Here is a 10,488-nt window from a genome sequence, read left to right on the forward strand (position 1 = left end):
CTGTGCCATTCCCAGGGGTTCCCGGTACATGTTTGTGAAAAATGCCTTGTCTAGTTCTTGTCGCTCAATTAAACCCTTAGGTTAGCTGAACCCTGCCTCAAGAGGAGTGTCCCCATCCATTTACAATGCTTGGTGTCAGTTTATTTATCTCTTGTAAAAATAAAATACAGTGTGTGTGGAAAAAAAAAAAATGAATACAGTAAAAAAAAAAAAAAAAAAAAAGAGGAGTGTCCCATTTGCCTCTAATGAACTTTCCATGAAAGATCTACTTGGAGAAATGAAAAGAACACAACGGGGGACTTCACCAAGCTTACAAAACAGGCTGCACGATTATTTCGATTCCTGCTTACTAATCAATGTTACAATGTGAGGCTAGATTGGGCCTGAGATTGGCTTTGGGACCAAGTGTGAGGCTGTGGGGAAGGAGACCTGTACCCTCAGCCACCTCTAAATATTGGAGGTTTCAACATCCACCAAAAAAATCCTAAATCAGTAAGAAGGATCAGATTGGTTGAGGTCAGATTCTAGCACGTAGCTTACAAGACCCCACACGATACACCTTCTGCCACCTCTCCTGGAACCCCTCATGCTCAGGACACTTCCCAGAAGACGGCCACCCTGAGGTGTGTGAGCGCGTGGTGTGCCTTCCCATCCAACGACCCCCTGTGCTCAGTCAGATCGCTCTCAGCCTTCGCAGCTGGGCGGGACGGCCCTTCCTGCCTCTCAGTCCAGCTCACGCTCCCATCCCACCCCCCACAGAGCCGGGGTGTCCCTCCCTGCGGTCCCTGTGGGAATGGAGGGTGATACGTCCGCATGCTGACTGCGCTGAGCCCTACGGGGACTGTGTCCAGGCCTGTATGATCACCTTTGTGTCCCCACCGCCTGGCGCAGCCTCCGTGGACGTTTGTTCAATAGGCAGCATTTAGATTTTAGTCTCCACGGCATCAGTATAAAAAAAAAAAAAAAAAAAAAGCTTTTTATGGCACTAGGTTCACTAAGTGGAGTGGGCCTTCCATAATGAAAACGTTTTATAATATTTTTTTAAAAAATCCAGCCACAATCCAATCCAACTCACAAAGTGAAGGATGAAGAATATTACAATATACAAAGGTGAAGCAATGACCCTTTCTTTTAAATGCTATACAGGCCAACTTAGCTCTGTTGAAAATCCTTCACGGATGGGAGGACCAGACGAGAGCCCCCTTCCTCATCACTCACTTCCTCATATTTCCTAGTTTCCTTTCATCTCAACACTTAGAGCAGGATTATTTAAGTATGCAAATAAGTTCTGCTTTCTCAAAGAACTCCATTTTTACTTTGTTTCCACACGTCAAGTCCTTGGCATCCTCCCTACTTCCCACTAATACAAACATGGAATACATTTCAGCCCAAACTTCTTTACATGTCTGAGGTCCAGGGAGGATTTATAACTACCCTTGGACAGATATTTAAGGAGATCATTTTATAGTAAGGAAAGTTATATATCTAGTTAGAAATTCCAGGGAAATCCCATGTGTTTAATTTTGAAGTTTCCTGTTGTATTTCGTGTGGCTTTTATCCAAGGTAAAGATGAGGTGAGCTGGGAGGAGAAATGCGCTGATTGAACACCTCCCCTATCCCGACCCTTCCTTGCATCATGTACCCCATAGTGCTGCGCTGGTCCAAACCTCTCATTTTACGTTCGAGAAAACTGAAGGCTACAGAGGCTGAGAATCAGATTTATTAAGCATTTACTAAGTGCAGACGCATGCAGCTTTACAGATAAGAAACTGAAAGCCAGGGAGGTTTCGGGAAATATCTGAGGTCCCGTAACAAATGGCAGAGTCAGGACTCAAACCTGTTGGGAGTCTAGCCCTCATTCCCATCTCTTCTGGGAGAGCCAGGCCTGACTCCAAAGAGGTCACATTTTTTCTTCCTCAAGACTCACTCGAGAAGCACCGTTGACCGGCTGGTTTAGTGATGGAAGAAAGTATACCACCACCCTTGGTTTCTTTTAAGGGCTCCCATAGACTAAACAGATGGTAAGCACCTGCAAACAGAGTGAGTAAAGACATTTAATGGGACCAAACATGCATATGACGCAGTCATCTGTGACTGAGAGGATGATTCTGACGATTTCTGTGTCTCACCCAGTCACACCTGCCAGTGGAGCCCTGCAAGGTGCTGGGGTGGCGAATTCTGGAGATTTCGTTTGTTTGCTTGTTTTGCTTTTTCTTTGTCTAATTAACTCTTACAGAACAATCGCCAGTCCAGGGTTGTAATTTCAGTAATTTTGTTTTCTCTAAAGCTACTTTAGCTTTTTATTTTTATTTTTGATTACATACAGGTCACACTCCTTTTGACCCATTAAACCTTTGACTGTAGGCAGGGTGTTACAAAAACAACCATCTAGCTCTCTCCACGCTAGTGGGCTGTGACTTTTCCACACCCTCCTTTGTTTGTGGGATCCCTCCCCAGAGCCACAGTTTCGCCTGTGCTTCAGCACCAGGAAACACTTGACTTTTAGCTTTGAAAAGAGAAAGCGTTGCATCAGTAATAGAGACTGAACTCATTTTGTGGAGGAGGGATCAGGCCTTCATCAGCGGTCTTCTGGAGCTGGACCTCCGCCTGGGTTGCAGTGTCTCTCTGAAGCTCGTATCATATCCACTCCTAGAACATTTGGCTTCCTTCATCAAAACCAAATCCCAGTGAGGATCATAAAACTGTCCCATCAAGTTTAAAAGAGAATGCAGAGAAATTGTACTTTGTAAACTAAATCTCGACTGTGTAGTCAATTAACTCCGTTTTATAATTCTCTTTAGAAATGACGGTAGCAGGAAATGCATTTTGTTCCATGCTACATAGCTAGCAAACCAGGACTCAAACCCAGGTCATCTTGACTTTGAGCTCTCCCAACTTCCCCACACTGCCCATTAGAGGCTGGCACACACAATCATAGGGAAAGGAATTGCTTTGAAGTAGTTTAGTCAAAGAGTAGAGGACTGGGGGTTAGAAACAAGGGTTCCAGCCCTAGTTTTGCCTCCGACTTGTGGGGTATCTTTGAACAAGCCCCCTTCTCTCTCCAGGCCTCTGTTTTTTAATTTATAAAATGAGGTGTTTCGCTCAGTGAAGCCCCCTTCCAAGTCGGGATTCTATAATCTACAGATTATTTTAAAAGCCCCAGGTTAGTTGCTTAAGAAACAGGCTTAAAAATTTATTTAGAAAAATATTAAAATCTTTTTATCACTCAAAAAAATAAAAGGAAAAGGCAGCAAAATAATTCGTATCTTTTGAACTCTAAAGCGTGGTTTGTTGCTAATAGAATCAACACAGGGATTCAATGAAATAAGAAAATCAGGCGGGGGAGGAAATCAGTTTTTATGAGGCATTTTCAAGTTTCCATGAAACAGTTACTTCAAAGTCACAATATAAACTTTCAAGCATCTTTCTGAGGTTGACACAGTATATATGGGGGAAAAAATAAACCAAAACTTAATAAGAACCTGCTGTGTAAAAAATAGATAAAATTAAAAAAAAAAATAAACCAAAACTTAAAACTGATCAGACTGACTAATTGCCTCCAAAGACCAAATATAAAACCTGCAGAATGCTTCAGTGGATAGAAGACTGGGCTTGGAGTTAGCAGACTTTGGTTCAAACCTTGGCTGGGTGACATTGCTAAATCTCAGTATCCTTAACTGTGAAAGGGGCATAATAATTCTACCTATATAAATGTCACAGGACAGTTTGGGAAGGTTGAATAAACGGAAGAATTATATGAAGAACTGTTTCATTATAATTAATTGCCTGCCAAAAAAATTCTCTCACTGTGTGTGTGTGTGTGTGTGTGTGTGTGTGTGTGTGTGTGTGTGTATATATATATATATATATATATATATGAAATTGGGGAAAGCTGCCTGAAAACAAACAAAACCCCAAACCACCATTACCACCAAAAAGTATCTTCTTTTTCAGTAGCAAAGAATGCAAAGATAATGCCCCAACCTGAAGTTTGGGAAGCACAATTCAGAACTTGGCAGTCTAGAACCATCTTCACTTCCTCTCCTTCTTTCCTTAGAATCCAATTTGGCAACAAGCCCTGTGGGATGTGCTTTGAAACGGCTCCCAGACTGGACCTTTTTCCTCTATTTCCGCCATCCCTGCCTCGGTCTGAGCCCTCCCCTCGGCATGCCTCACAGCTGGGTTCACTGCCGCCAGGCTCTCCAGGCCATCCTCAGTGCTGCCTGATTAGCCTTCCTAAAAAGCCGACTCCCTCAGGATCCACAGTGATTCCATCAGTCTCACCCTATTTCCTTCTACTCCAAAAACATGCCCCTCCTCCAGTCCAGGAATTCCTTTACCTGCCCACAGACTCCAGCCTCAGGTCCTCTGCTCTTGCTCTTCTCTCTGCCTAGAATGCCCTTCCACCAGCCCATCTTATTACAAATCATTTCCCGCATGGTCCCTTTAATGCAGTGCTCCTCAGACTTCACCGTGCTTATGAATCATCTGAGGATCTTGTTACAATGCAGATTCTGATTCAATAGATCTGAAGTGGGGGCAAGACTTCGATTCTAACCAGCTCCCAGGTGACCACCATGCTGCTGGCCCATGGACCCCACTTGGAGTAGCAAAACCTATTGGCTCAGTGGGAGAAAAATGGGGAGGGGGTAGTTTTTTGGAGACATACAGACATGGGTTGGAATGCAATCTTTATCAGGCAAATATCTGCATCTGTAGAGTGGGACTATTACCCATTTTATGTTAAGTGATAGGAGGATCTTTTGACTGTAAATAGATACTATCCTTTTCAAATCTGTCTTTCCCTTAGCTCCCCTAAGCGCATCACCTTGTCCCCTACTATGCCTCTCTGATAATCCAGTTTCTCTTTACTCTGAATCTTAACTGGCTTGATTTCTTTTAGCACATAAATCAAGACAAAGGACTCTTAAAGTTAATTTTGTTCATATGGAACTCTGAGCTTATGATACTTTAATAATACCATCCTCCCCTGCAGCATCACACAGAGAGGCACAGGGGCAGAGCTGCATCATGGTTACAGACATGGGCTTTGGATCTGATCTTTTTTTTTTTTTAATATAGTTTTATAAATTATTTATTTATTTTTGGCAGTGTTGGGTCTTCATTGCTGCACGCGGGCTTTCTCTAGTTGCGGTGCGCAGGCTTCTCCTTGCGGTGGCTTCTCTTGTTGTGGAGCACGGAATCTAGGCGCGCGGGCTTCAGTAGTTGTGGCACGTGGGCTCAGGAGTTGTGGCTCGCGGGCTCTAGAGCGCAGGCTAGAGCTTAGTTGTGGCGCATGGGCTTAGCTGCTCTGCGGCATGTGGGATCTTCCCGGACCAGGGCTCGAACCCGTGTCCCCTGCATTGGCAGGGGGGTTCTTAACCACTGCACCACCAGGGAAGTCCTGGATCAGATCTGAGTTCCAATGCTGGTTCCATTGCTCACCAGCTATGTCCCCTGCCTCATGTGAACTAACACGTCTGAGTTTCAATTACTTCACCTGTAAAATTCTGCCTTCATCTCTTGTGTTGTTATGAGAATTAGTTAAGTTCTATAAAGTGCTTGGCCAATGCAGCAGATTGCAAAAATGGCCACAATTTTCCACCCCTCCCTGAATCCATACCATTCTCTAAAGACTCTGCAGTTCCCATCAAAAGGTAGAGTCTGTTTCTTCATAAGTAGATTGGAGGATAAGCGACTTGTGTCCATTTCAGTCTAGGCCTCAAGGAGCCGTGCTCCCATGCTCCTGCTCACAACCAGGCTGAGCCAACATGTGACCAAGCCCAGGGCAGCCTGTCCAGTGATGGGAAGCAGGAGGCCCAGCTGCTCCCCAGAGGACTCAGCCAACAGTCAGCCAGCACCCAGAGGCGGAGCCACCTTGGTGACCAGAGACACATAAGGGAGCCTGGACAAGACCAGTAGATTCGCCTGGTCCAGACTGCTGACGCACAAAGTCATAAACTAAATCAATGGTGGTTGTTTTAAGCCACTATGTTATGGAGTGGTTTGTTATACAGCAATAGATAACTGACACTGTATATATGTAAGTAATTTCTCCATAAATAGTGGCTATTACAATATTCTGAGAAAAAGGTACAATGTCAACAGATAATGAATTTTCCATACCATTAAAATTTCTACTTTTTGGTCGGTAGTAGGAAGATGGCTGAACTGGAAATTGGGATTCATAGATTCTGGTCCCAGTAGCTTTTCCAGTTGGCAGCCATATGACCTTGGAAACATCATTTAACCTCTTTGAGCCTCCGTTTCCTTATCTGTAAATTAAGGTGGTCAGACTAAATGACTTTTAAGGTTTTTTCTAGCTCTAAAAAGGATGGGGATCCATTTTTCCAAAAGGCAATACTTATTTCCTTGTTAACAGATAGTTCTGAACCCAACTTTTCTTTTCTCATAGACTTAGGATGTAATCACAGACACCCCTCCCTCTATTGCCTTCACTGCTCAGCAGTTGGTTGTGACTACGTATCACACTTATTCTAACAGCCATGCTCTGAATCTAGAAGGTGGACCTCCTTGCTGCGGACCAGGAACCCAGATAGCCAAGCTCATTAGGAATCAAAAGATGAATAATGCCATGTAAGTTCTAGCCAGAATCGAAGTTATGTGGCTCTTAATTCTTTGCAGGTGCAGGTAGACTTCTTTTACTCCTTTCTAAGTTGCAATAAATATTCTGCAGGACTGAGGCTGTGCAGTGTGATCACTAAACAAGGAGGACACTGTTTTACAGCCATAAAGTACAAATCAAATCTGCATTTATTGCACATTAATGACCCAAGATATACAGTTATCAAATGGGGGGAGAAAGATTTAACACCAAAATTTAAAAAGTTTCAAAATTCTCATGTAGAGATTGACCCTGGAACTAATAAACAAGTAAACTGCAAATACATCCAAATACATTTGTATTAAAAAGCTATACATGTGGCAGTGACTAGAGTGGCTTTTCTTCTCTCACGGGCATTTAGTACCTCTCACATACCACTAGTACATACATGCTCTAATAGTGCCCTCTGCAAATACAATACAGTCTTCCCTGTGACATACAGCAGGCCATACTGTGGCCAACTTAGAAGAAAAAAAAAAAGACTGTTCCACTGCCCACTTCCATTACTGTTACACAATCAAAAGTCAGGGTGTTTTTATTCCTGGGAGGAATTAAGCTAAATCAGAGAATGTGTGTACAATCTGAGGGCAACAGTTTATCGTAACTTTGCCTTCAGATATATATAGTTAAGTCTGCATAAAGAAGCACCAGGTTGTTGAAAGTGTGAATAAAAAAATAGGCTCATTCTTTATCAAAAACTTTTTTCTGTGATAGAAACAAATTACGTGGGGCCCTAGAGTAGCTACAGTCAGTAAGGACAGCATTGTAATGAAACATGGCTTCTGGTTATCTACATGGAACACATGTATTTTGAAATGACATGTCAATTATTCAGAGACTTGAGTCACCTAATATTTTCTTTGAGTTAGTATCTTAAATACCTTTGCCTAAATATCTTTTGAATCAATTCACTTCTCTCTCCCCTCTAGTGGGGGTTTTCTTAGCAGTTGCCTTGCTTGTATCTTCCCCATTTCATTCTTCTCACTGCAGCCAGAGTGAATTTTCTAAAATACAGATCTGCTCTGCTTAAAATCCTCCAATGTCTTCTCTGAGGACTGTAAGACCCCCAAAGGCAAGAACTGTGTCCCTAGCACCTGACCAAATGTCTATAAACCCTGGCCAGGTCAGGGTTCCATTTAATTTTAGAAAGCCAATTGTACACAGAATAGAACAGAGTTCACTGTTTGCGGTAAAATTTGAGACATGATATTCCTCTTGCCTTATGTTAATACTACTGATATTTACTGCAGCTCAGGAGAGTCTTTTCTAAGATGCTTGATGACACTGAGTCAGTATTTTGAGTTTTTTTAAGTCTCTGCTTGAGGATACATATTCACATATTCATGTGAATTCATACATATTCATACATATTCATGACCCTTTAGGATAGGGTCATTTTGGTGATATATGGTCCTTTTGAAGATTCCAATCTCTGTGGGACCATGATATTCTCAGGTGAGAAGGGTGACAGTAGACAAAACATTTCATTTTCATTTCATTTTCTTACACAGCATTCAGGTGATAACCAGACTAAGGAAGGCTATAATGGGGTGACCTCGCTGACCTGCAGATGGGTCAGGGCTCAGGTCTATCCTCTCCCCTAGGACGAGCCTATCAACTCCTCTTTTCTATATATCTAGTAAGTCTATCTGCAACCAATAATCAATCTAATGCCCCAAAAAAAGAAAGAAAGAAAAAAAAAAAGGCAGGAGCTAGGTACTATTTTACCAAAAGCCAAAAAGATCCCAAGGTTCTGGGTTATTGAAAAAATTGTGGAACTAGGGGAATTTGAAACAGTCCAGGTAGAGGAAACCCAGCTACCAAAAGGCTGGTATTCAATTATTCAGAAACTGGGGTCCATTCCTGGAAGCACAGTCAATGGGCTCTTGCGGCACCAAGGGTAGGGCAGTTCCCGGAGCAAGGAGGGCAGTACCTGCTCTGCCCTTGGGCTGACACTGGATTCTGGCCAGAGCTCAGCCTGGTTATGTTGCCAGGCTCAGACAGGGACTAGGTGGAAAGTCAGGGGGGATTGCTCCATTCTAGGCTAATGAACATGTTTAGTTGATATGCAAGTCATTGTTTTGTTTTAAATTCCAGATATGCCAGAGCTCTTAGAACATAGCGAAGACTGACTACCTTGATCTTCAGGTGTCATTAACATAGCTAAATCTTGAGAACCTCTGATAACCAGGCCCGGGGAACAGATGCCATGAGATAGGAGCTTATCACATACTTGCTGAATCAAAGAACAGGATCAGGATGGACACAGAGAGCAAAGAAGAGAAAGAAGCCGAACCTTGCCTTCTTCTATCAGTGTCTGCTCCATTTGGCCTCTGTGATCAAGGCAGCTTCCTATAACAGACTCCTCACACTTTAGAGAAATACAAATAACCCCAGAACTCTACTTCACCTTCAGAGCTTGGTTATTGTTTCAGTGATCTGCCTCATGACTGTTAGGATGTTCTACAGACCTGGGTGCTTAGCCTTAGAAGACTTTAACATGTCTCCTTCTTAAACTAGTGTTAACTGGAGGAGTCAATGTGAGAATAAGTGGCAAATATAGAATCTATTGTCTTTAAAAGCAGCACCGACTTTCCCCATCTTTCTCATTCAACTCTCAAGTATTTCCAAAATAGCGTGTTTACAACCACCCACAAGCCATGGTGAGAAGTGCCATCAGTAATTCTCTCTCACTGTGACAGGAAGAAAATAAACACCCTATTCTTTAATGCTTTGAACCACCTCATGGAACACTGATTTCCTCTAAATTCACTGGGCAAACATCTATACTGCAATGGAAAACAACATGTACTAAATTACTAAAGGGAGTTTTTGTTTTGTTTCTAAGGTGAATTACAGTGCTTGAGGAAAAACAAAACAAAACATTGATTTTTGTCTTTTATCACTGGAAAGTTTGTTCAGTGGTGGTTTGTGAAAATCTCACCTCATCTGGACTGCCAAGGTCACGGAGACCCAAGTAATCGACCTGGGAGATAACTTGCCTAATTATCAAATATTCAGCCAACAGTGTGTGACCATTTAACCGGCTGCACCTGGGACCCTCCTTCAACACGTGCTGCTTCCTAGTACTGCCGCCTCCCCTCCACCCCTACTCATCGCCACCCAGGTCGCCAGCGCCCCAAAAGGGGCAAATCCTGGGACCCAAGGACATTTCAAAGAGACAGCGGCGGTCACCTTCCATTTCCGTTTTACTTAAAAACATTCACATGCTTAAAAATGGGGGAAGGAGGGGGTACTTAGAAATAAGGGGGAAATCTTTTGCAGTTTTCCCAGTTCAAGTTCTCAGGTACTATTGAAAGTTCATTAATAAGATATTTAAAAACAAAAGTGTTTCACACACCAAGTAGACGCCAAGCTTTGCAAACTGTCTCGGTCTTTAGTTTGGGGGAGTTTGTAAAAGTCCCCCCAGCCTCACCCCATTCCGGATTTCTCCTCTTTCAGAGCCTTTGTTGAATGGCCTGACTTTCCCGAAGCAATCAAACTAAGAACTGCCTCACCTCCCCATACCCCACTTTTTTTTTTTTTTTTTTTTTCCCACGGCAAAGGAAATAAATAAAAATGCCCCGTGAGAGAAGTAGGGGAAATCATGCCACAAAACCCGAGTTCCGCGGGAGTCAAGCGCCTGTGCTGCCCGCGGCGGGGCCCGGCGCGCGGGGCTGGAGACTGTCCCTACCTGGGGCCGGGCGGCGGCGGCGGCGGGGTCGCGGCGCCCATGGCTTCGCCGGCCTCGGGCGGACGCGCCGGGAAACTCCAGCGGCTCAGCGCCGCGGGGATGCGCCGCGCCCGCAACGGCCGCCCCGGCGCACTCATTGGGCAGGCGCGTCACGTGGCCCGGCCGGCGG

General features: G+C 43.8%; 1 protein-coding gene across 5 annotated transcripts in view; it reads right to left on the bottom strand.

Moving 5' to 3' along the window:
- The window catches only part of PGCKA1 (PDCD10 and GCKIII kinases associated 1), an 83,840-nt gene extending 73,415 nt beyond the window's left edge, over nt 1-10,425 (bottom strand). The window contains exon 1 of one of the 5 annotated variants that reach the window (XM_082390735.1): nt 10,320-10,425. The gene's annotated coding sequence lies outside the window, so the exon portion shown is untranslated. The remainder of the gene's footprint in view (nt 1-10,319) is intronic. The other 4 variants (XM_082390734.1, XM_082390733.1, XM_082390731.1 and 1 more) reach the window with 4 other exon arrangements.
- Between the last annotated feature and the right edge of the window lie 63 nt (nt 10,426-10,488).

Source organism: Balaenoptera borealis, assembly GCF_965194805.1.
Source record: "Balaenoptera borealis genome assembly, chromosome: 4".
In the NCBI taxonomy this organism is placed as follows: domain Eukaryota; kingdom Metazoa; phylum Chordata; class Mammalia; order Artiodactyla; family Balaenopteridae; genus Balaenoptera; species Balaenoptera borealis.